This window comes from Somniosus microcephalus, unplaced genomic scaffold (assembly GCF_052327205.1).
Source record: "Somniosus microcephalus isolate GS21.2 unplaced genomic scaffold, FLI_Smic_1.0 unresolved_chr1, whole genome shotgun sequence".
Taxonomy (NCBI): domain Eukaryota; kingdom Metazoa; phylum Chordata; class Chondrichthyes; order Squaliformes; family Somniosidae; genus Somniosus; species Somniosus microcephalus.
Genome location: NW_028225179.1, coordinates 136,565,398 through 136,588,016, shown reverse-complemented (window position 1 = coordinate 136,588,016; position 22,619 = coordinate 136,565,398). Strand labels below are relative to the sequence as shown.

General features: G+C 48.6%; 1 long non-coding RNA gene across 1 annotated transcript in view; it reads right to left on the bottom strand.

The window, feature by feature from the left end:
- Positions 1–1,028: 1,028 nt before the first annotated feature.
- Positions 1,029–22,619, bottom strand: part of LOC147095974 (uncharacterized) — a 41,099-nt gene continuing 19,508 nt past the window's right edge. The window contains exon 2 of the long non-coding RNA XR_015074842.1: positions 1,029–1,307. This is a non-coding gene — a long non-coding RNA (uncharacterized LOC147095974). The remainder of the gene's footprint in view (positions 1,308–22,619) is intronic.

Here is a 22,619-nt window from a genome sequence, read left to right as displayed (position 1 = left end):
ATTGATCTTCAGAACTGTAAATTATTGCGAATTCTTACATATGTCTTTCCTTAAGTATGGACACCAAAACTGTATGCAGTATTCCAGGTGCGATCTCACCAATTCCTTGTATAACTGAAGCAATACCTCCCTATTTTTATATTCTATCCCCCTAGCAATGAAAGCCAACATTCCATTGGCCTTCTTAATCACTTGCTGCACCTGCATGCTAACCTTTTGAGTTTCGTGCAGCAGGACCCCCAGATCCCTTTGTACTTCAGTACTTTCCAGTTTCTTGCCATTAAGATAATAACTTGCTCTACGATTTTTCCTGCCAAAGTGCATAACCTCACACTTTCCAGTATTGTATTCCATCTGCCAAATCTCTGCCCACTTACTTAGCCTGTCTATGTCCACTTGCAGGTTTCTTATGTCCTCCTCACTCACTACTTTCCCTCCCATCTTAGTATCATCTGCAAACTTTGATATGTTACACTCGGTCCCCTCCTCCAAATCGTTAATATAGATTGTAAAGAGTTGGGGACCCAGCACTGACCCCTGCGGAACACCACTAGTTACTGATTGCCAGTCTGAGAATGAACCATTTCTCCCAACTCTCTGCCTTCTGTTAGATAGCCAATCCTCTATCCATGCCAGAATATTACCCCCAATCCTGTGATTTTTTATCTTAAGCAATAATCTTTTGTGTGGCACCTTGTCAAATGCCTTTTGGAAGTCTAAATACACTACGTCTACTGGTTCCCCTTTATCCACCCTATATGTTACTTCCTCAAAGAACTCCAGCAAATTTGTCAAACATGACTTCCCCTTCATAAAGCCATGCTGACTTTGTCCTATTAAATTATGATTATCCAAATGTCCTGTTACTGTCTCCTTAATAATGGACTCCAAAATTTTACCTACCACAGATGTTAGGCTAACCGGTCTATAGTTTCCAGCCTTCTGTCTACTGCCCTTTTTGAAGAAATCGGGGTCACCAATGTAGGAACTGGGGTTCCTAGCCGAAGAATTGAGATCGACTCAGAAAATCAAAAACAATACAATTTAATGAACAAACGAAGCTGTACAGGAAACTGTAGGATACAATGCAAATAGGTCTGGTCTGCTTGAAAGCCTCTCTGGAAAACTGCTAGAAGGTTCCGAGCTCAACTGCTAGCAGGTTCCGAGCTCAACTGCTAGCAGGTTCCGAGCTCTACTGCTAGAAGGTTCCGAGCTCTGATGTCATGACGTCATCACGTTCTTCCCGCCGTTGAGAGATCACATGACGGATGGCATGACGTCATCACGCGGAGTACAGGAAAGTAGCCCTAGTACAGTTAACAGATACATTAAAGGTGCAGCCCCCAGCTGTACTACATTGCTGTAAAAGTAATTATATACAATTGTCCGTAATCCTCTGGTGGTTCCGCCACAATAGCATACAAGGATACGGACCAAGTGCTGGAAAATGGGATTAGAATAGACAGGGCTTGATGGCCGGCGCGGACACGATGGGCCGAAGGGCCTCTTTCTGTGCTGTATAACTCTATGACTCTATGAGAGCAGCCATGATCCAATGGAATGGATCGAGGGGTCAAATGCTCCTATGTTCGTGGAAACAGCTGCAAGGAAACCAGGAGAAAAATCATGGGGGAATTTTACATAAAAGTGCTTTTATTTTTTTTTCATTTTCTTTGAACACTTTTGTTTGTTAGTCTTAAAAAAAGTATTGGAGATTAAAATAAATGGCTGTTTGACAGGCCAGGGCAGTTGGAGGCAGGAGGTCAGGTGAATAAAAAAAGATAGACTTGCATTTATATAGCACCTTACACAACCACCGGAGCATCCCAAAGCACAATGAAGTACTTTTTGAAGTGTTGTAATGTGGGAAACGCAGCAGCCAATTTGCGCACAGCAATCTCCCACAAACAGCAAAGTGATAATTACCGGATCATCTGTTTTTGGTCATGTTGGTTGAGGGATAAATATAGGCCAGGACACCGGGGAGAACTCCCCCCTGCTTTTCTTTGAATAGTGGCTGTAGGGTCTTTTACGTCCACCTGAGAGGGCAGATGGGGCTTTGATTTAACGTCTCATTCAAAAGACTGTGAAGGAATAAGCAATATACCTATTCAGAAAAATACACCATTCTATAAAAGAATTCTGACTATATTAAAACATGACCTACTAGGTCTGAAAATCTAAAAACCTAACAATGGAAAAGCTGTAAACAGCATGCAGGCTATTAAGATAAGATAAGTTGTTGACACTGAATCATTAACCTTATTGAAACAGGAGGTTGGAGGTTCCTGATAGTCTGAAGCCTGGGAAAGAACGCAATGGTATACCCTGTTAAGGTGTCTTAAACCAAAACTTTGGAAAGAATCACAGAAAATTAAAGAAACATATGCCTTTGTAAAAATGACATCAAATGAAACACGGGAGACACGAGTCTGTGTTACAACCAGTTGAGGTAACTAAGAAGACAATGGTGCACCCGGTTAAGGTGTTTTTAATTTACACGTCATAAAGAGACACAAACAGAAGACTTTGGTAAGAATGACATCAAATAGATACACCTGCTCCACACCGTTTTTTATTATAAGCTTCGAACACCTAAAGGTAGAGACATAATTCTTAATGCTACAAGCTGATCTAATTGTAAAAATAGCAGGGTCAACAGAAAAATGACTAGAGATAATTAACTTACATCAGCAGAAAACTTCAAAGGAAATACCACTGAGAAAGGGTATAAAAATTGAACTTTCAAATGGGAAGATAGATTCACTGTAAAGGGGCTAAGTGATTCTCGGCTTCAGAGGCAAGCTCTGTAAGTCTTCAACTCTTTGTACCTTGGGGATCAAAAGTATCAAAGGTACTTGACTTTGGTGGATATCCTGGAATAAACTAAGAACTGTAAAACTAGTGAAGTTAAGATTTGAGAATTAGGATCTCTGATAATACAATTGTAAGTTTTTTGTATTTGTAACTGTTAATGTTGCGATTGAATCACCAACTGTAAATTACATGTCGGTTCTTTAATAAATCTATATATTTTTAGAATTGTCTCACATAGTACTTCTGTATCAAACTCGTGAACTCAATCTCTGTACACTCTTTGGGGAGGAGTTGCAGAATTGTGGGGGAGTTTTCCGGACCCTCATAATATCTGGAATGTTACAGTCTAGCTAAACTTATTAAAAGTGCTACCTGGAGGACGGTAACATCTTCAGGTTGTTCCTTTCCTTTAGGGAGAGATAGTCCGGACCTTTAGACCCAATTAAGCATCTTTAGGATTCGGCTACCTCAAACTTTAGTTGAAAGTGAACATCTGGGGAATATGCCTGATCTGGGGTAGCCCTAAAGAGGCTAGGACTAGTAATATTCCCTTCAAGACGGCACCTCTGACAGTGCCGTAGGCCCTCAGCACTGCGCCGGAGTGTCAGCCTGGATTTTGCGCTCAGGTCCCTGGAAGTGGGACTTTGAACCCATGACCTTTCTGAGTCAGAGGTGAGGGTGCTACCAACTGAGCCACGGCTGACACTGCTTCAGTTAGGGGGGGGAAAATCATAGGGGAATTTAAGAAACCTCCAAGTATATGGCCAGCCAGAGTTGGCAACCCTAATTCTCAGAACATTTATGTCCTAGCAGGGCAGAATTTGTTTTTTTTTCAAACCTGAGGATGAATCATGGTGCCAGGGTTATCACTTTAGAGACTGTCTCAGATGTCAGTGGGAAGCACTGCACACTGGAGTACGGTGGCATAGTGGTTAGCACTGTTGCCTCACAGCGCCAGGGACCCGGGTTTGAATCCGGCCTCGGGTGACTGTCTGTGTGGAGTTTGCACATTCTCCCCGTGTTTGCGTGGGTTTTCTCCGGGTGCTCCGGTTTCCTCCCACAGTCCAAAGATGTGCGGGTTAGGTTGATTGGCTATGATAAATTGACCCTTCGTGTTAGGGGGATTAAATACGTGGGGTTACGGGGATCAGGTGGGATATGTGTCGGTGCAGGCTCGATGGGCCGAAATGGCCTCTATCTGCACTGTGGGGTTTCTGTGATTCTGTGATAACCGCCCTGCCAATGCGTGGTAGTAGGGACGTGTGGGAGGGAAAATGGGAGAGTCAGCGAGTTGGCCTCCACCCGGGGAGATAACTCTCTGCCCATCCTATGCACGAATTACAACAGATGTGGACCGTGGTGATGGGGCAGTGTGCGTTCACTGCTGATAACAGCCTGAAGACGATCCAGACCTACGCATGCTGAGTTATCACCGGCCTTTCCAACTGGCTGGCGGAACTTCCCACTGGTGGCAGACAGGCCTCAGAAGGCTCGGTTTCCTTTCTCAGGTGGGGTGTGGTGGGAGGGAGGGAAGTCGGGGGGGGTGCCCTGGCCTCTTAGGGGGCGTCCACAAACGGAGATAAATCCTGGGTGGGAGCCTGCTTAAAGGCTCGTACTCTCTCTCTCTCGCTCTCTCTGTGTGCTGGAAGGGCGGGGATGGGCTGGATTTCTTTGCCCGTGCAGCTGGTGTATGTTACAGAGGAGAGACTGACAGGAATGTCTAGATTCCTGCCAGCAAGCACACATCCTTGCACTGCTCCGTTCGCTGTACATGGTACATGACTCGTTCCCTCGCCCAGTTCCCTCCTATAAAGATAGGTGGGAAAGCAAGTTGCGCAGAGGACTCAAAGACTCTGCAAAGGGATATAGACAGGCTAGGTGAGTGGGCAAACATTTGGCAGATGGAGTATAATGTGGGAAAGTGCGAGGTTATCCACTTTGGCAGGAAAAATAAAAAAGCAAATTACTATTTAAATGGAGAGAGATTACAAAATGCTACAGTTCAGAGGGACCTGGGGATCCTTGTGCATGAAACACAAAAAGTTAGCGTGCAGGTACAGCATGCAATCAAAAAGGCAAATAGAATGTTGGCCTTTATTGCAAGGGGGTTGGAGTACTGCATGTAGTTTTGGTCTCCTTATTTAAGGAAGGGTATACTTGCATTGGAGGCAGTTCAGAGATGATTCACTCAGTTGATTCCTGAGATGAAGAGGTTGACTTATGATGAACGGTTGAGCAGGCTGGGCCGATACTCATTGGAGTTTAGAAGAATGAGAGGGGATCTTATTGAAACATATAAGATACTGAGGGGGCTCAACAAGGTAGATGCAGAGAGGATGTTTCCTCTCGTGGGGAAATCTAGAACTCGGGGGCATAGTTTCAGAATAAAGGGTCGCCCTTTTAGAACTGAGATGAGGAAGAATTTCTTCTCTCAGAGGGTCGTAAATCTGTGGAATTCTCTGCCGCAGAGAGCTGTGGAGGCTGGGTCATTAAGTACATTTAAGGTGGAGATAGACAGATTTTTACAAGATAAGGGAGTGAAGGGTTATGGGGAGCGGGCGGGGAAGTGGCTTTGAGCCCAAGATCAGCCATTATCTTACTGAATGGCGTAGCAGGCTCGAGGGACCAAGTGGCCTATTCCTACTCCTATTTCTTATGTTCTTATTCTTGGGACTGTTATGTTTCATTTTGTCAACCCCTAGGATTCTGCCGGTTCTTCACAGCGACATGTTCGGGAGAAGGATTCCTCCAGTCGCTGTGTGTTAGTGACATTGTCGACTCAACAACAACAAGTTGCATTTATATAGTACCTTTAACACAGTGAAACATCCCAAGGTGCTTCACAGGAGCAATTATTAAACAAAATTTGACACCAAGCCACATAAGAACATAAGAAATAGGAGCAAGATTAAGCCATTTGGCCCCTCGAGCCTGCTCCGCCATTCAATGAGATCATGGCTGATCTGATCTTGGCCTCAACTCCACTTCCCCATTGCCATTGACTCTCCTGTAGCTCAAATATCTGTCTATCTCTGCCTTGAATATATTCACTGACCCAGCTTCCGCAGCTCTCTGGCGTAGAGGATTCCAAAGTTTCACGACCCTCTGAGAGAAGAAATTCCTCCTCATCTCCGTATTAAATGGGCGACACTTTATCCTGAAACTATGCCCCCTAGTTCTAGATTCCCCCACGAGGGGAAACATCCTCTCAGCATTCACCCTGTCAAGCCCCCTCAGAATCTTATGGGCTAGAAATTCGGTATAGCCGCGTTTGGGGCGCTAGTCCTGGCGATGCGCAAAGTTTAGCGCCAGGCGCAATTTAGCGCCACCTAGCGCGATATTGGGTTGCAGCGCCCCTGAAGGTGATTGCGGCGCTAAATCAGGCACTGCACGAGACTCCTAAGGCGCTAACCCGGCGGCGCAACCCAATTTCGTGGCGGCGGGGCGCAGCGCAGGTGCTGTCAATAATCACTTTCCCTGAGACACACTGGCGCCGGCCAGCTCTTAAAGGGGCAGGTCAATTGGCATCACCAGACACACTCACTGCCTTGTAGGCCTTCAAATCGGTGGGAGCCTACCTGTGGCGCACCAGCCTAGCAAGACATGGAAAGGGTGAGACAAAGGGCGGAACGCCTCACTGATGGGGCATTGGATGCTTTGGTTGGTGCAGTGGAATCAAGGCCAAGGAAGATGGTCGGAATGTGATTTATGTTTTGGACAGTCTCCCGGGTGTGAGAGGCAGTTATGTGTCAGTGTATTAGTTTTGCTTTCTGTTGCCATAGCTTTCTCATGTTTGAAGGAACCACATTTTGTATAATGAAACACTTTCTTCATTTACAATGGCCATGTCTGCTATACAATGGCCATGTCTGCTATTTACATGCATCTTGCCCTTCACAGGCTTGGGGGTATCAGACCAGTTCCATTCCTGTTCTTGGAATGGCAGCAAGCATTCCATGAGAGGGGCCGAGAAGCTACTTCTGATCAGCCTCTGACGCGCAGCCTGAGAACAGCTGCTCGCGTAGGAGTTCAGGCCAGCAGGCATCTTCTCAGCCACCGACAGAGATGTCCTGCACCTTATCTGAGGCTGCAGATCTGGCTGAAGCAGCTGGCACAGCTCAGTCACCACCTCGTTTCTAAATCGCAGCCTTCTGACACACTGCTCCTCCGACATGTTCATGTAGGAAAACTGCTGTCGGAAAACCCTGCCAGCGTAAGGTCTGCTGTGGTGACGTCTGTTGGCCCTCCTCCATCTGGCCATGCCCGCCCCCCTCTCCCAGTGTCTCAGTGCCCTTTCCAGATGATTCAGCAGCAGGACGTTCCCCTCCAATGCAGCCCCCATAAGAAGTGCGCACAGGAAGTTTACCCGTTGTTAAGGCTCACCAACAGCAAGGTGATGGTCAGAAGGCTGAAGTTCCTCTGCCTGCGCTGGCTCAGTGGTCAAATGGCTCTCAGTGTGCAGCTCAGCAACTCTTTGTAGCTCTCGAGGAAGTTGTGCTACAAAAATGGCTGCCGCTTTTAAACCACACCAGTCCCCTTTAAATAACGCTCCTCCAGCCCGAGAGCGACTTGGTAAGGTTCCAGGTGAGCTGTCACTATTAGCGCCAGGCGCTACGGAGGGGGGCGCCACTGAATTTCCGGTCCGGGGCGCCCAAAAGGCGTTGCACACTCAAATGACGTCATAATCTGCCTGCGCCCATGAGCGGGCGCTAAGATTGAGCGCCGGCGCTAAATGCATGCTCAATATGGGGCGAGGCACTAGGCGCCCTGCGCCCGCCCGGAAATTGGCTAGCGCCCCACTTCTCGGCCTCTTTAGGCATTAATCGGTGGCGCTAACAGCCGAATTTCGAGCCCATATGTTTCAATAAGATCACCTCTCATTCTTCTAATAAGGAGATATTAAGGCAGATGAAAAGAGGTAGGTTTTAAGGAGCGTCTTAAAGGAGGTGAGAGAGGGAGGTTGAGAGGCGGAGCAGTTTAGGGAGGAAATTCCAGAGCTCAGGGCCCAGGCAGTTGAAGGCACGGCCGCCAATGTTGGAGCGATGGAAATCGAGGATGCGCAGGAGGCCAGAATTGGAGGAGCGCAGAGATCGTGGGGGGTTGTGGGGGCTGGAGGAGGTTACAGAGATGGGGAGGGGTGAGGCCACGGAGGGGTTTTAAAACAAGGATGCAAGTTTAAAAATCAAGGTTTTGCCGGACCGGGAGCCAGTGTAGATCAGCGAGCACAGAGGGTGATGGGGGAACGGGACTTGGTGCGAGTTAGGATACGGGCAGCAGAGTTTGGATGAGCTCAAGTTTATGGAGGGTGGAAAATGGGAGGCCGGTCAGGAGAGCGTTGGAATAGTCAAGTCTACATCGCCTTAAAGGAGGAGAGAGAGGCAGAGAAGTTTAGGGAGGGAATTCCAGAGCTTAGGGCCCAGGCAGCTGAGAGCACTGCCACCAATGGTGGAGCGATTAAAATAGGGGATGCTCAAGAGGCCAGAATTGGAGGAGCGCAGGGATCTTGGTGGCTAGATGTCACCTGATCACTAGTGCTGTCAATGTTGTAAGAATGTTCTGAAAGAACAGGTTAGTAATTCTGGTTTGAAAAGCTTTCCTATTAATGGGCCAACATTTGCGATCGGAGGCTTCCCGCGGGCGGACGCCTCCGACCTGCAAAATGTCCATAAAAGTACCTGGTGGCCCGGGAGGTACGGAGGCTTGCGATCCTGGGCCTCTCCGGGTCGGCGCGGGTAGAGGCCCCTGGGATCACGTGGGCCGGCCCAACCAATAAAAGAAGGGAATCCCCATTCATACTTTTGATAGTTCTGTATGTACGGAACTGTCAAAAGCATGAATGGAGATGACTTAAAAATTACACCAACACATGAAATAGTTTTTTTTAATTGCATATTTAAAATTAATTAAAATTCCATTTAATTAAATATTTTAAACAAAAATTTTATGTTTTGGAGAAAAAAATAAAGGCCTAGAAATTCAGTTAAGGCCCGCCAGCAGGCTAACGCCCAAAAGTTAGCGCTGCGCGCGGAGCCAGGTGCGCCCGTCAGATATTCGGCTTTTGCGCCCCAAGTCGAAACCGGGCGCTATTCCAGGGTGTGCCCGCCCCCGCTTGGGGCGCTGAAACTGAATTTCTGCGCTGTAGGCCCCGCTGCGCCACCCGCTGCGGAGCGGCAGGCTGCGGTACTGCAGGCCTCCTCCTTCTCTTAAGGGGGAGGTGCCTGCAACAGCGAGATCGCCGCTGGATTGTGCCGGCAAATGAGCCTGGCACCACGGAGAAGTGCCGGGCTCGCGGAAAGCAGCCGGCAATGCCGCGGGGGGGGGGGGGGTGGAGGAGGCCGGGGAAGGAGGTGCGGGCAGGCGGCCGCCGAAAAAGCGGCCGGCCGCACCTCCACCTTAAAGCGTTCCAGCAGCGCAGCAGTACGGCCCCGTTTTTCAATCGCTGTTTGCGGCCGCTGCAGAAGAGGCGGCTGCAACTAAATATGGGGTTTGGGCCGGAAGCGGGGCGGAACCGGGGCACTGCGCACACCGATGACGTCATCGGTGTCGGCGCAGCGCTACCGGCTACCGCCGCCATTACCGCAGCGCTGAATATCAGCGCACCCTCTTACACTGGCGCAGAAACCCTATTTGGCCGGTAACTGGGCGCAAAGCCCACTGAATTTCTAGGCCAATGTTTCTATGGGGCTAAAAATAAACTTACCTTTATGTATAAATCAGTGATATAATTTTATTTTTCTGTTTTTTAAAACTCTTATGCTGGTAAAAGCAGGCCTTACTCCTGCTTTTACCAGGCATAACAATTCCACGGCCTTTCAGATCACAACCCTCCGAGATCTCAGCGCTCCCCCAATTCTGTCCTCTTGCACATCCCCGATTTTCATCGCTCCCCCATTGCCGGCCGTGCCTTCAGCTGTTTAGGCCCTAAGCTCTGGAATTCCCTCCCTAAGCCTCTCTACCCCTCTCTCCTCCTTTAAGTTCCTCCATAAAACCTACCTCTTTGACCAAGTTTTTGGTCACTTGTCACAATGAGTGCAGCTCCAACAACACTCAAAAAGCTCAACACCATCCAGGACAAAGCGGCCCGCTTGATTGGCACCCCATCCACCACCTTAAACATTCACTCCCTCCACCACCGGCATACCGTGGCTGCAGTGTGTACCATCTAAAAGATGCACTGCAGCAACTCGCCAAGGCTTCTTCGGCAGCATCTCCCAAACTCGCGACCTCTTCCACCTAGAAGGACAAGGGAAGCGGGTGCCTGGGAACAGCACCACCTCCAAGTTCCCCTCCAAGTCACACACCATCCTGGCTTGGCAATATATCGACTGTTCCTTCATCGTCACTGGGTCAAAATCCTGGAACTCCCTCCTTAACAGCACTGTGGGAGTACCATCACCACACAGACTGCAGCGGTTCAAGAAGGTGGCTCACCACCACCTTCTCAAGGACAATTAGGGATGGGCAATAAATGCTGGCCTTGCCAGCGACGCCCACATTCCATGAACGAATATAAAAAAAAAATCTCCTGTTGTGGTTGGGTGCCAGATTGTTTGTCAATGCTCCTGTGAAGCACCTTTTACTATGTTGAAAGCTCTATATAAGTACAAGTTGTTGTTATTGTCAATACCAAGGGGGTAAAGCATTCAACAATCAAGAAATACTCACACACTCTCATTTTCCTCTATTTCACCAACAATGTTTAAAAATTAAAGTGCAGGTGCACACACCATGCGAACATGTGTATTGAGATCACACGCGCTGTGATTATTTATTGTTTGCTAATCAGAAATGCATGTGGCCAATGACTAACATATTGGGCAACACTCTGTCCTGTTCTAGTACTGGAGTGATACTCCGTCCTGTTCTAGTGCTGGAGTGATACTCCGTCCTGTTCTAGTGCTGGAGTGATTCTCTGTTCTGTTCTAGTCCTGTAGTGACACTCTTTCAGCTTTCAGAAGGACAAAGAGCAACAGCAGCAAACATAAGAACGCAAGATCATAAGAACTAGGGGCAGGAGTCGGCCATTCGGCCCTTCGAGCTTGCTCCACCATTCAACAAGATCATGGCTGATCTTTGACCTCAACTTCACTTTCCTGCCCAATCCCCATATCCCTTGATTCCTCGAGAGTCCAAAAATCTATCGATCTCTGCCTTGAATATACTCAACGACTGAGCCTCCACAGCTCTTTGGGGTAGAGAATTCCAAAGATTCACAATCCTCTGAGTGAAGAAATTCCTCCTCATCTCAGTCTCAAATGGCCGACCTCTTATCCTGAGACTGTGCCCCCTGGTTCTAGACACTCCAGTCAGGGGAAACATCCTTCCGGCATCTACCCTGTCAATCCCTCAGAATCTTGTATGTTTCAACGAGATCACCTCTCATTCTTCTAAACGCCAGAGAGTATAGGCCCAGTCTACTCAATCTCTCCTCATAGGACAACCCTCTCATCCCAGGAATCAATCAAACAAAGGTTGTGTGTGTACATCTAGACAACTTTCCGCTAAGCTGCAGCGGTCTGGAGGTCCCGTGCAGGCCACTCACAGATTTTCAATGGAAATAACCACGCATGCACAAAAATTTGAATGGGCCGCGCAATCAGTTAAAGGGACTGTGCACAAAGGAAAATTACAGGGAACATTGATCTGTATATATCTGTGTGTGTATATCTTTGCATGTGTGTGTGCATCTTTGCATCTATGTGCTTGCATGTGTGAAAGAAAGAAAGACTTGCATTTATATAGCACCTTTCATGACCACCGGACATGTCAAAGCGCTTTACAGCCAATGAAGTACTTTTTGAAGTGGAGTCACTGTTGTAATGTGGGAAAGGTGGCAGCCAATTTCCACACAGCAAGCTCCCACAAACAGCAATGTGATTGATGTAAGAAAACTACTAGGCACTTGGTCTAAGCGTTAAACAAAGCTTTAATCAACTGTTTTTCAACATGGAGATCTAGTTGTGTCCTTCACTAGTTCCTGTTAAAGAATGTCCTGAGCAAGCTGGGCCCGTGCCCGAGTATTTATATTCTCCCTGGACAGCGCCACCAGCAGGCCGCCCAGTATTATTTCACAAGTCATTTTCACATGAACGACAAGATTCATGTCAGTGATAATGACCAGATAATCTGTTTTTGTTATGTTGGTTGAGGGAGAAATAGTGGCCCAAGACACCAGGGAGAACTCCCCTGCTCTTCTTCAAAATAGTGCCCTGGGATCTTTTACGTCCACCTAAGAGAGCAGACGGGACCTCGGTTTAACGTCTCATCCGAAAGACGGCACCTCCGACAGTGCGTCACTCCCTCAGCATGCATTGGAGTGTCAGCCTAGTTTTATGTGCTCAAGTCCCTGGAGTGGGACTTGAACCCACAACCTTCGGATTAAGAAGCGAGTGCGTGCTAGCCATTGAGCCACAGCTGACAGTGTGACACATTGTGTGTATCTTTATATGTGTGTGTGTATCTTTATATGTATGTGTGTGTGTTTATATATGTGTGTGTGTGTGTGTTTATATATGTGTATGTGTGTGTTTATCTATGTGTGTGTATCTTTATATGTATGTGTGTGTGTTTATATGTATGTGTGTTTATATATGTGTGTGTATCTTTATATGTATGTGTGTGTGTTTATATGTGTGTGTGTGTTTCTTTGTGTGTGTGTGTTTAAATATGTGTGTGTGTATCTTTATATGTATGTGTGTGTGTCTATATGTATGTGTGTGTGTCGATATGTATGTGTGTTTAAATATGTGTGTGTATCTTTATATGTATGTGTGTGTGTCTATGTGTATGTGTGTGTGTCTATATATGTGTGTGTGTTTTTTTGTACGTGTGTGAATTTTAAAAGTCAAGGATGTCCATTTAGAGGGGGCCCCAGGGGTGGGAAAGGAAGGGGGTTGGGGTCTGCTTGTACAGCCAAGGCTTGCACTGTACCCCAATTAGTGGTGAGAACCCTAACTATATTCCTTTCCTGACCCTCTCCGGGGTCGGGGGGGGAGGGGGGGGAAACGCTGAGACTGGTTGCAGCTCCGACACCAGGGTCTGTCTCTGATCAGCTTTCTTTCAAATTAAGTCCTGAAGTAAAAAAACCAACACTGTTCCAGGAGATGGAGGAGCTCATGACATGCTCGTGAGAGCGGCTGCATCACCCTAGCTGGGAACCGCCCAGTTCTGCTGCGCGAGGAGGTTGAGACAAGGCACCGGGGGCCCTCCAGGGGGGTTTTGTTTCCTCGTTAAAACTGGTTCTTTTCAACTCCTGGCAACTGAGACTCGAGCCAATTTGACAATATCGAAGCAGATTTCCATGCTTGCAGCCTGGGCGTTGAGTATCTCTGGAGCAGAGAACAACATGGAAAACGGTTGGAGGCGGGAGGTCATGTGACAAAACCTCCAGGGATACTTCCAACCAGAGTTGGCAAACCTACCCGGGATGGATTGCACGTTCCTTGCAGAATCTGATGGATTTTCCTTCTTCTTCTTCTTAGGCAGTCCCTTGGAACCGAGGATGACTTGCTTCCACATTAAAAATGAGTTCTCAGGTTGACTGATGAGTCCAATGCGGGACCTACAGTCTCTGTCACAGGTGGGGCAGATGGTAGTTGAAGGGGCGGGTGGGTGGGGTGCTTGGGTTGACGTGCGTTCCTTGTGGCATAGTGGTTAGCACGGTGGCATAGTGGTTAGCACTGTTGCCTCACAGCGCCAGGGACCCGGGTTCAAATCTGGCCTCAGGTGACTGTGTGGAGTTTGCACATTCTCCCCGTGTTTGCGTGGGTTTCCTCCGGGTGCTCTGATTTCCTTCCACAGTCCAAAGATGTGCAGGTTAGGTTGATTGGCCATGATAAAAAAATTGACCCTTAGTGTTAGGGGGGATTAAATACGTGGGGTTACGGGGTTACGGGGATAGGGCTTGGGTGGGATGGCTGTCGGTGTAGGGACCGGGTGCTAGGGTTTGGATGATCAGCCATGATCTCATTGAATGGTGGAGCAGGCTCGAAGGGCCGAATGGCCTACTCCTGCTCCTATCTTCTATGTTTCTATGTTGTGCTGCTTGCGCTTGGCTTCCGCTTGCTCCCGGCGAAGAGACTCGAGGTGTTCGGCGCCTTCCCGGATGCTTCTCCTCCACTTTGTGCGGTCTTGGGCCAGGGATTCCCAGGTGTCGGTGGGGATGTTGCACTTTTTCAAGGAGGCTTTGAGGGTGTCCTTGAAGCGTTTCCTCTGCCCACCTGGGGCTCTCTTGCCATGTCAGAGCTCCGAGTAGAACACTTGTTGTGGGAGTCTCGTATCGGGCATGCGAACGATGTGACCCATCCATCGGATCCGATCGAGAGTGGTCAAAGCTTTGATGCTGGGGATGTTGGCCTGAGCAAGAACACTGATGTTGGTGCGCCTATCCTGCCAATGGATTTGCCGGATCTTGCGGAGGCAGCGTTGGTGGTACCTCTCCAGTGCTTTCCAGTCTGCTGTACATGGTCCATGTCTCTGAGGCATACAGCAGGGCGGGTATCACTGCTGCTCTGTAGACCATTAATTTACTATTAATTTACTGACCCATCATCCTCTCCAGCAGACTTATCTCTCTGTATTCACCCCAGGCAATGCTTAGCACCCAGGTGACAGAAAGAAAAATCCATCCCATCATCAATTTGTATTAATGCAATGTTGGCCTTTGTGTCACGGGGGGTCTGGAATATAAAGGGGTGGCAGTTATGCTGCGGCTGTACTGAGCTCTGGTCAGACCCCACCTAGAATAACTGCATTCAGTGCTGGGCACCGCACCTCAGGACCGATATATTGGCCTCGGAGGGGGTGCAGCGCAGATTCACCAGGATGATACCGGGGCTAATAGGGTTAAATTAATGAGGACATGCTACATAGACTGGGCTTGTATTCCCTCGAGTATAGAAGATTAAGAGGTGGTGTTTAAGATGGTTAAAGGATTTGATAGGGTAGAGAGAGAGAAACTATTTCCTTTGGCCGGGGAGTCCAGAACAAGAGGGCATAACTTAAAATTAGAGCGAAATAAAAACAGAAAATGCTGGAGATACTCAGCAGGCCAGGCAGCATCTGTGAAGAGAGTGAAACAGAGTTAACGTTTCAGGTCGATGACCTTTCGTCAGAACTGGAAAAAAGCAGGAGATGGAACAGATTTTTAAGCAAGTTTAGGGGCTGGGAAAGGGGGGAGGGGATGAAAGAACAAAAAGGGAAGGTCTGTGATAGGATAGAAGGCAGGAGAGGTTAAGAGACATTAAGAGATATTCAAGGCAAAAGGAGATGGTAATGGGAGAGGTTAAGAGACAAAGGATGGCTCTAGATGAAGCGTAAATTGTGCTGGCAGAATGGAAGACAGCTGCCATGTGGGAGAGAAGAATAAAGACACAGACAAAAGGTGTGGATAAAAAATATAAATATATACGATAGGGGCTGAGGTTAAAATGAGAGCGCCTTCACACAAAGGGTAGTGGAAATCTGGAACACGCTTTCCAAGTAGCGGTTGAGGCTAGGGGGTCAATTGAAAATTTCAAAACCGATATTGATAGATTTTGGTTCGGCAAGAGATATGTTAAGGGATGGCACCAAGGCGGGTAGATTGAGTTAACATACAGATCAACCAGGAGCTAATTGAATGGTGGAACAGACTCGAGGGGCTGAATGGCCTCCTCCTGTTCCTATGCCCCTACATCAAGGAGTGATTGACAGATGAACCCTTCTAAAAGCAAGTCCAGTGCACTACAACAAAAACAACAACTTGCATTTATATAGCGCCGTTAACGTAGTAAAGCACCCCCAAGGTGCTACACAGGAGTGTTATCAGACAAAATTTCACAACCAGCCACATAAGGAGCTATTAGGACAGGTGACCAAAAGCGTGGTGAAAGAGGTAGGTTTTAAGTAGCGCATTAAAGGAGAGAGAGGTAGGGAGGCAGAAAGCTTTAGGGAGGGAATTCCAGCACTTAAGGCCCAGGCAGCTGAAGGCATGGCCGCCAATGGTGGAGCGATGAAAATCGGGGAAACGCAAGAGGAGTTAGAGGAGCGCAGAGATCTCGGAAGGTTGTTGGACTGGAGGAGGTTACAGAGATAGGGAAGGGGTGGGGGGAGGCCATGGAGGGATTTGAAAACAAGGATGAGAATTTTTAAATCGAGGCGTTGTCAGACTGGGGAGCCAATGTAGGTCAGCGAGCACATGGGTGATGAGTGAACGGGACTTGATGCGTGTTAGGATACGAGCAGCAAAGCTTTGAATGAGCTAAAGTCTATGGAGTGTGAAAAATATGAGCCCGGCCAGGAGTGCATTGGACTAGTCAAGTCTAGAGGTAACAAAGGCATGGATGAAGGTTTCAGCAGCGGATGAGCTGAGGCAGGGGCCGAGAGGGCAGCTCAACATCCGATTAGCTTTGCTGCTTGCTACTCTGCCTTGGACGGACGTATTTAGCGTTGAGTCTACTAAGATTCCTAGATCTATCCCAACTTCATTTGCAACACCGTTCATGGAGTATACATGGCAGCTAGTTTTCCATCCTGCGTGTAACACTTTACACCGGTATTAAATTTAATCTCTTATTGTTCTGCCCACATACCTATTTTATCCAACTCATTCACTTTGCATCGAGTTTCTCACTCCAGGCCATTTATGCATATTCAAAAAACAACACTGGCCACATCACTGGGCCCTGAGGTACCCCCCACTCAGTACTCCCCACCCTGCCCCCCTTCCCCGGTCTGACACAACTCCTCTAACAACTACCCATTGTTTTCCACCCTTTCAGCCAGTTTCTTAGCCATTCCCAGGGTTTACCCTATATCTACACAGCTTTGAGTTTAGTTCATAGCCTTTACTGTAGAATCATAGAATAGTACAGCACAGAATGGGGCCATTCGGCCCATCGAGTCTGCGCTGGCTCTTTCCTGAGACATTTTTGTCACCCTTTCTTCTTCTTCTTCTCTTCTTAGGCAATCCCTCGGGCCCGAGGATGACTTGCTTCCACACTAAAAATGAGTTCTTAGGTGACTAATGTGTCCAATGCGGGACCTACAGTCTCTGTCACATGGACACTAAATTATCCCGTATGAGAAGAGATTGAGTAAACTAGGCCTGTATTCTCTTGAATTCAGAAGAATGAGAGGGGATCTCATTGAAGCATACAAAATTATTACAGGGCTTAATAGGGTGGATGATGGGAGAATGTTTCCCTTGGCTGGGGAGTCTAGAACCAGGGGCCACAGCCTCAGGATAAAGGGTAGGCCATTCAGGACTGAGATGAGAAGAAATTTCTTCACACAGAGGGTGGTGAATCTTTGGAATTCTCGACCTCAGTGGGCTGTGGCGGCTCAGTCATTGGGTATATTCAAAACAGAAGTTGATAGATTTCTGACTAGTAAGGGCATCAAGGGATATGGTGATAGGGCCAGTGAATGGAGTTGAGGCAGAAGATCAGCCATGATCTCATTGAATGGCGGAGCAGGCTCATAGGGCCGAATGGCTGAATCCTGCTCCTATTTCTTATGTTCTTATCCTGTTCTCAATCTACTGACTCCCTCATAACGATGGTCACTGCCTCACAAATCTCCTCCCTACTCGCTTTCAGCCCACTGGGGAAAACACCATCTATCCCCCCTGGGGGGATTGATTTGTTTTGAGTCCCTTTAACCTGCCTAGATCTTTCATCTCTTGTGTGGTAAAGACAAATGGGCTAAAAATTCGGTGGCGCCCCGTTTTGGGGCGCCAAGCTTGCCTGGGCGCCGGAATTAGCACTGTGCACGGAGCCGCTTGCGCTCGCCGGAAATTCGGTTTGTGCACCACAAGAGGGACACGGGGCGCTGCTCGAGGCGCTCCGCGTCCCTCTTAGGGCGCTGAAACTGAATATCGCAGCGCAACGTGCCGCAGCGCCACAGGCTGTGGCACGGCGCACTGCGGTACTGCAGGCCTTCCTCCCATTCTTAAGGGGGAGGGGCGTGCACCAGCGCGATCAGAGATCGCGAGTGCCGGTAAAAGAGCCCGGCACCGAAGAGAAGTGCCGGGCTCTCGGAAAACAGCCGGCACTGCCGCGGGGGGAGATCAGGAGGCTGGGGACGGAGGTGCTGGCATGCGGCCGCCAAAAAAAAACGGCCGCCCCGCACCTCCACCTTAATTTGCGCCACTCCCGCCACAGGTAGGCCCCGTGAACCAGGCGCGATTAGCGGCCAGATTAACGGAGGCGGTCGCAAAGAAATATCGTGATCGGGGCGGTAGCGGGGCGCTGCGCACACCGAAAATGTCATCGGTGGCGGCGCAGTGCTACAGGCTAACGCCGCCATTAGCGCCCCCGACAAATATCGCGGGAGGCGCAGCCAGTGGTGCTACAGCCACTGACTGCCCTCTTTAGGTGTTAACTGGTGGCGCTACCCATCGAATTTTTAGCCCATTGACTTCAGTGGAAAAGAAAATCAGCCTGGAATACAAAACAGGCTACTGAAATGCTATGGCCTGTTCTGCGCTGTCACCGAAGTTTGATTTCACCCTACTTGTTTGTCAAAACATTCTAAGATAAGGGAGTAAGTTCAAGGTTATGATATCAGACCCAACATTCATTTCCAAACAAAGATTGAGAATTGGCTTTGGTCAGATCCCACCTGGAGCACTGCACTCTGTTCTGGGCTCCGCACCTCATGAAGGCTATATTGACCTTGGCGGAGGTGCAGCACAGATTCACCACAACAATACCAAGGCTCAGAGAGTTAAATTATGAGCAGAGGTTGCATAGACTAGGCTTGTATTCCCTCGAGTATTGAGGGGTGACCTGATCCTCTTTTGGTAAAACCATAAATTTAGACACATAAAAACTGTAAATAAACCATTAAAACTGTAAATAAACCAATCAAACTGTAATAAACCAATAAAACTTCAAATAAACCTTAATAATCAAATTAAAATTTGGTTCTCCAGCCCAATTAAGCACTCCAGTCCCCGCGGCGCCCACCGGTCACGAAAGTGATCTAGCGCGCCGGCGGACACCGCGTGCTCCAGCTCTAGGGCCACCCGGGCGCGAACATGGCCACGGAAGAGAGGGAGGCAATCCGGCCGGACGACCCCCTCGACCGCCCGCTGCCTGGACCAATTAATGGCCTTCTTCGCCAGGCCCAGGAGCAGACCCACGAGGAGGTCCTCCGACCTGCCCGCTCCCCTCCGCACCGGGTGACCGTAGATCAAGAGCGTGGGACTGAAGTGCAACCAAAACTTGAGGAGCAGCCCCTTCAAATAATGAAAGAGGGGCTGCAACCTCTCACACTCTATATAAATATGAAACACGGACTCCTCCAGACTGCAGAACAAACATGCGAGGGGTGACCTGATCGAGGTGTTTAAAATGTTAAAAGGATTCGATAGGGTAGATACAGAGAAACTATCTCCTTAAGTGTCAGCTGTGGCTCAGTGGGCAGCACTCTCTAGGTGGGAGGGGCTAGGAGTGAGCCAGGTGTGACTGGTTGCTTGATTGCAGCTGGGAGTTCTGTAAAAAGTTGGTGGTGGGTTTTAGGGTTTTGTTTTCAGGTTTTAGGGCCTTTTTGGCCCACAAAAAACAGCCAGATGGCTGCTGAGGGGTCCAGAGAGCCGGGCCCCTCAGAGGACAGTGTTCCCGAGAGGAATTTAATTAGGGAAGAAACTGTGGTGGGAAAGGAAAAAAGAAGGCCCAAAGATTTGGGCCGGGACCCCAGGAGGTTTGGTGAAGACAACACGGTGGTGGTGCAGTGTGAGGATAAGAAGATTCGAGCCTGGGATATAATCCAGGAGGTTCATGAGGACTGTGGCGAGGGAAGCTGCTTTGCCTGCCGACCAAAGCCGAATGTGAAATTTGAGGTGACGGTCAGTGGCCGTGAGGAGGTGGAAAAACTGCTACTCAGTCTGAAAGTTGGTGAGAAATTCTGGGAGGGGTCTCTGCTATATTCAGTGGAGGTGGTGGTTTCATTTTTGAACTTGCCAGTGTACATTGAGGACGAAGTGCTGAGCAAAAAGTTGGAGTCGTGGGACATTAAAATCTGTTCTGAAATAAAGAGGAGGTACTATCCGGGAACACGGGTAGCAGACGGAACCCGGTATGTAAAGGTGCGGTTCCCAGAGTGGGTGAGGTCTTTGCCGTACAGTATGAAGTTCGAGACACTGGAAGGAGTGCAGTACTTTTGTGTGCTGCACGATAACCAAGTAAAGGTGCGCTATTATTGTCTGGGACATGACCATCTCCTAAGAAACTGTCCAGATTTGTATTGTTACAATGGCGGTGAGTCGGGACATATCGCTCAGAGCTGCAAGGCGGAGAGCTGTGGGGTGTGTCACAAAGGCCCCACCCGCTGTGAGTGTGTGGCAGCAGGGAGCGATATGAGTGATGAGATGGGAGAAGGAGATGAAAGTGGAACGGCCGGAGGAGCGGTGCGGTCAGAGGTCACAGCCGGTAAAATGAAGGAGAAAGGAGCACAGGAAGAGGTAGAGGATGGCGGCACGGAGGACGGGATGGAGATGGCGGAAAACACGCCGAGTGCTGTGGAGGGGAACAAAGACAGCAGCGGGCAGCGAGGGTTGCGTGCAGACCCGAGCCTTAGTGAGGTTCGGCTCCCCCTGGGGAGTCTGGTGGCTGCGGGGGGAGAGGAGGTGGGAGCGGGGTGTGTGGTGGATGTGGGTGCTCCGGGGAGAGGCGGGGAGTCGGATATCTTGGTGAGAGGGAGGGGGCAGGATGGGGAGAGAGAGCAAGAGGCAGGAGCCTTAAAGGGACAGCAGGATGGGATCGGCGAGATAGAGACATCAGAAGGGAAGAATTTAGGTGTGCCATTGTCCCATGGAGAGAGGGAACAGGGTGCAAGGGTCAGAGGTGGAGATGTGGTCGAAGGGAGCGGCACAGTGGGAGAAACTGCGATAGCAGGAAGACTTTCTGTGGGAGATGAAATATCTGACGGGGAGCAGGTTTATGTATCTGACGGGGAGCAGGCACAGGGGGTTGCAGAAGAGCTTGAGTGTGAGGAATTAGAGGGGGACAGAGACATGGAAGTTGGGGGTGGGGTGGCATCATGTGGAAAGGGAAAGGTTAGTGAGGGGCAGAAGGAGGGAGGAAGGGCACCTCCTGGGCCCAAACTTAATGCAAGGAAGAGGCTGAAACAGCAGGGAAAGTTTAAACAGGAGGGGAAAAAGAGTCGGAGGCTGCAGGAAAAAACAACAGCTGCCCGAGAAGTTGGGAAGGAGCATGTGAGGAGGGAAGGGCCAGAGATTAAATGATGGGGAGCTTATCAGGCATATTTCCCTTCTTTGGAGCCATGATTACATTGGTGAGAAGAAATTGCAGCAGTTATTGCAGGGTTTTAAAGGTATGGACTTGTTGTGTCTGCAAGAAACCTTTTGGGATGAGGATATCCTAGAAAGAGTTCAGAAGGTTTGGAAGGGAGAGGTGTTTGCAAGTTGTGCACGGTGGCATAGTGGTTAGCACTGTTGCCTCACAGCGCCAGGGACCCGGGTTCGAATCCGGCCTCGGGCGACTGTCTGTGTGGAGTTTGCACATTCTCCCCGTGTTTGCGTGGGTTTACTCCGGGTGCTCCGGTTTCCTCCCACAGTCCAAAGATGTGCAGGTTAGGTTGATTGGCTATGATAAATTGATCCTTAGTGTTAGGGGGATTAAATACGTGGGGTTACGGGGATAGGGTGGGATATGTGTTGGTGTAGGGGTTATGGGGATCGGGTGGGATATGTGTCGGTGCAGGCTCGATGGGCCGAAATGGCCTCTATCTGCACTGTGGGGTTTCTGTGATTTCTGTGATAACCGTAGAGGGGTGGCTGTTTTGGTGAGTCCGTCCATGAAAGAGAACGTTGCCTTGATGGACAAGGACACTGAGGGGAGATTTTTACGGCTAAGGGTAAAAATGGAGGGATTTAATTGCGATCTCTTTAATATCTATGCACCGAACAAACATTGCAAGCATCGCGAGTTTTTTCGGGGGTTATTCACTGAAGCGGCAGAGGTGGAAAATCCTTGTATAGTGGGGGATTTTAATGTATTTTTATCTCAGATGGACATTTCAGCCCAGATGACCTTTAAGGATGATAACTCCAGAGGGATGATTGTAAAAATGATGGCAAATTTAAATTTGAGAGACTTATGGAGGGACCGGAACCCCATAAAAAGGGAGTTCTCCAGATCAGGTTGGGTGGGTGATGTTTTAAAACAGAGCCGAATAGATTTTGTGTTAATGCGGGAAGGGGTAAGTTCTGAGGTGATGGAGATTTATTATAAAAAAGTACTTTTTAGTGATCACTCGGCTTTGGTTCTTAGAATTAGGAACAGCAGAGTTAAGATCGGTTCAGGGGTGTGGATTTTAAACAATCAATACCTGAAAGAAATTGCTTATAAAGAAGGGATTATAAATATAATAAAGGATGCTCGGAAGGAACCTTTGTTCTTGAAAGAAAGAAGAGTTTGGTGGGATAATTTCAAATATGAGGTAAAAGTTTTTTCGGTACGTTATGGGAAAAAGAGGGCGGCAGCTAGCCAGCGTCGAGAAGAGAATATAAATAAAAGGTTTACGGATGTCTGTAAAGCAGTTGACGGAGGGGATAAGGGAGCAGAGACTAAGTTCCGGGTGCTAAAGGAAGAGTGGGAATTATTGCAAGCTGAAAAATGCAAGGGGGCCATTCTCCGTGCAAAGGCTAGAGATACATTGGAGGGCGAAAGATGCACTAGATATTTTCTAGAGCAAGAAAAGCTGCGACAGAGATTATCGTTAATTGAAGAGTTGAAAGTCGGGGAGAAGATTATTCATGAAAGTGGGGAGATTTTAGAGGCGGCTAGCAGCTTTTA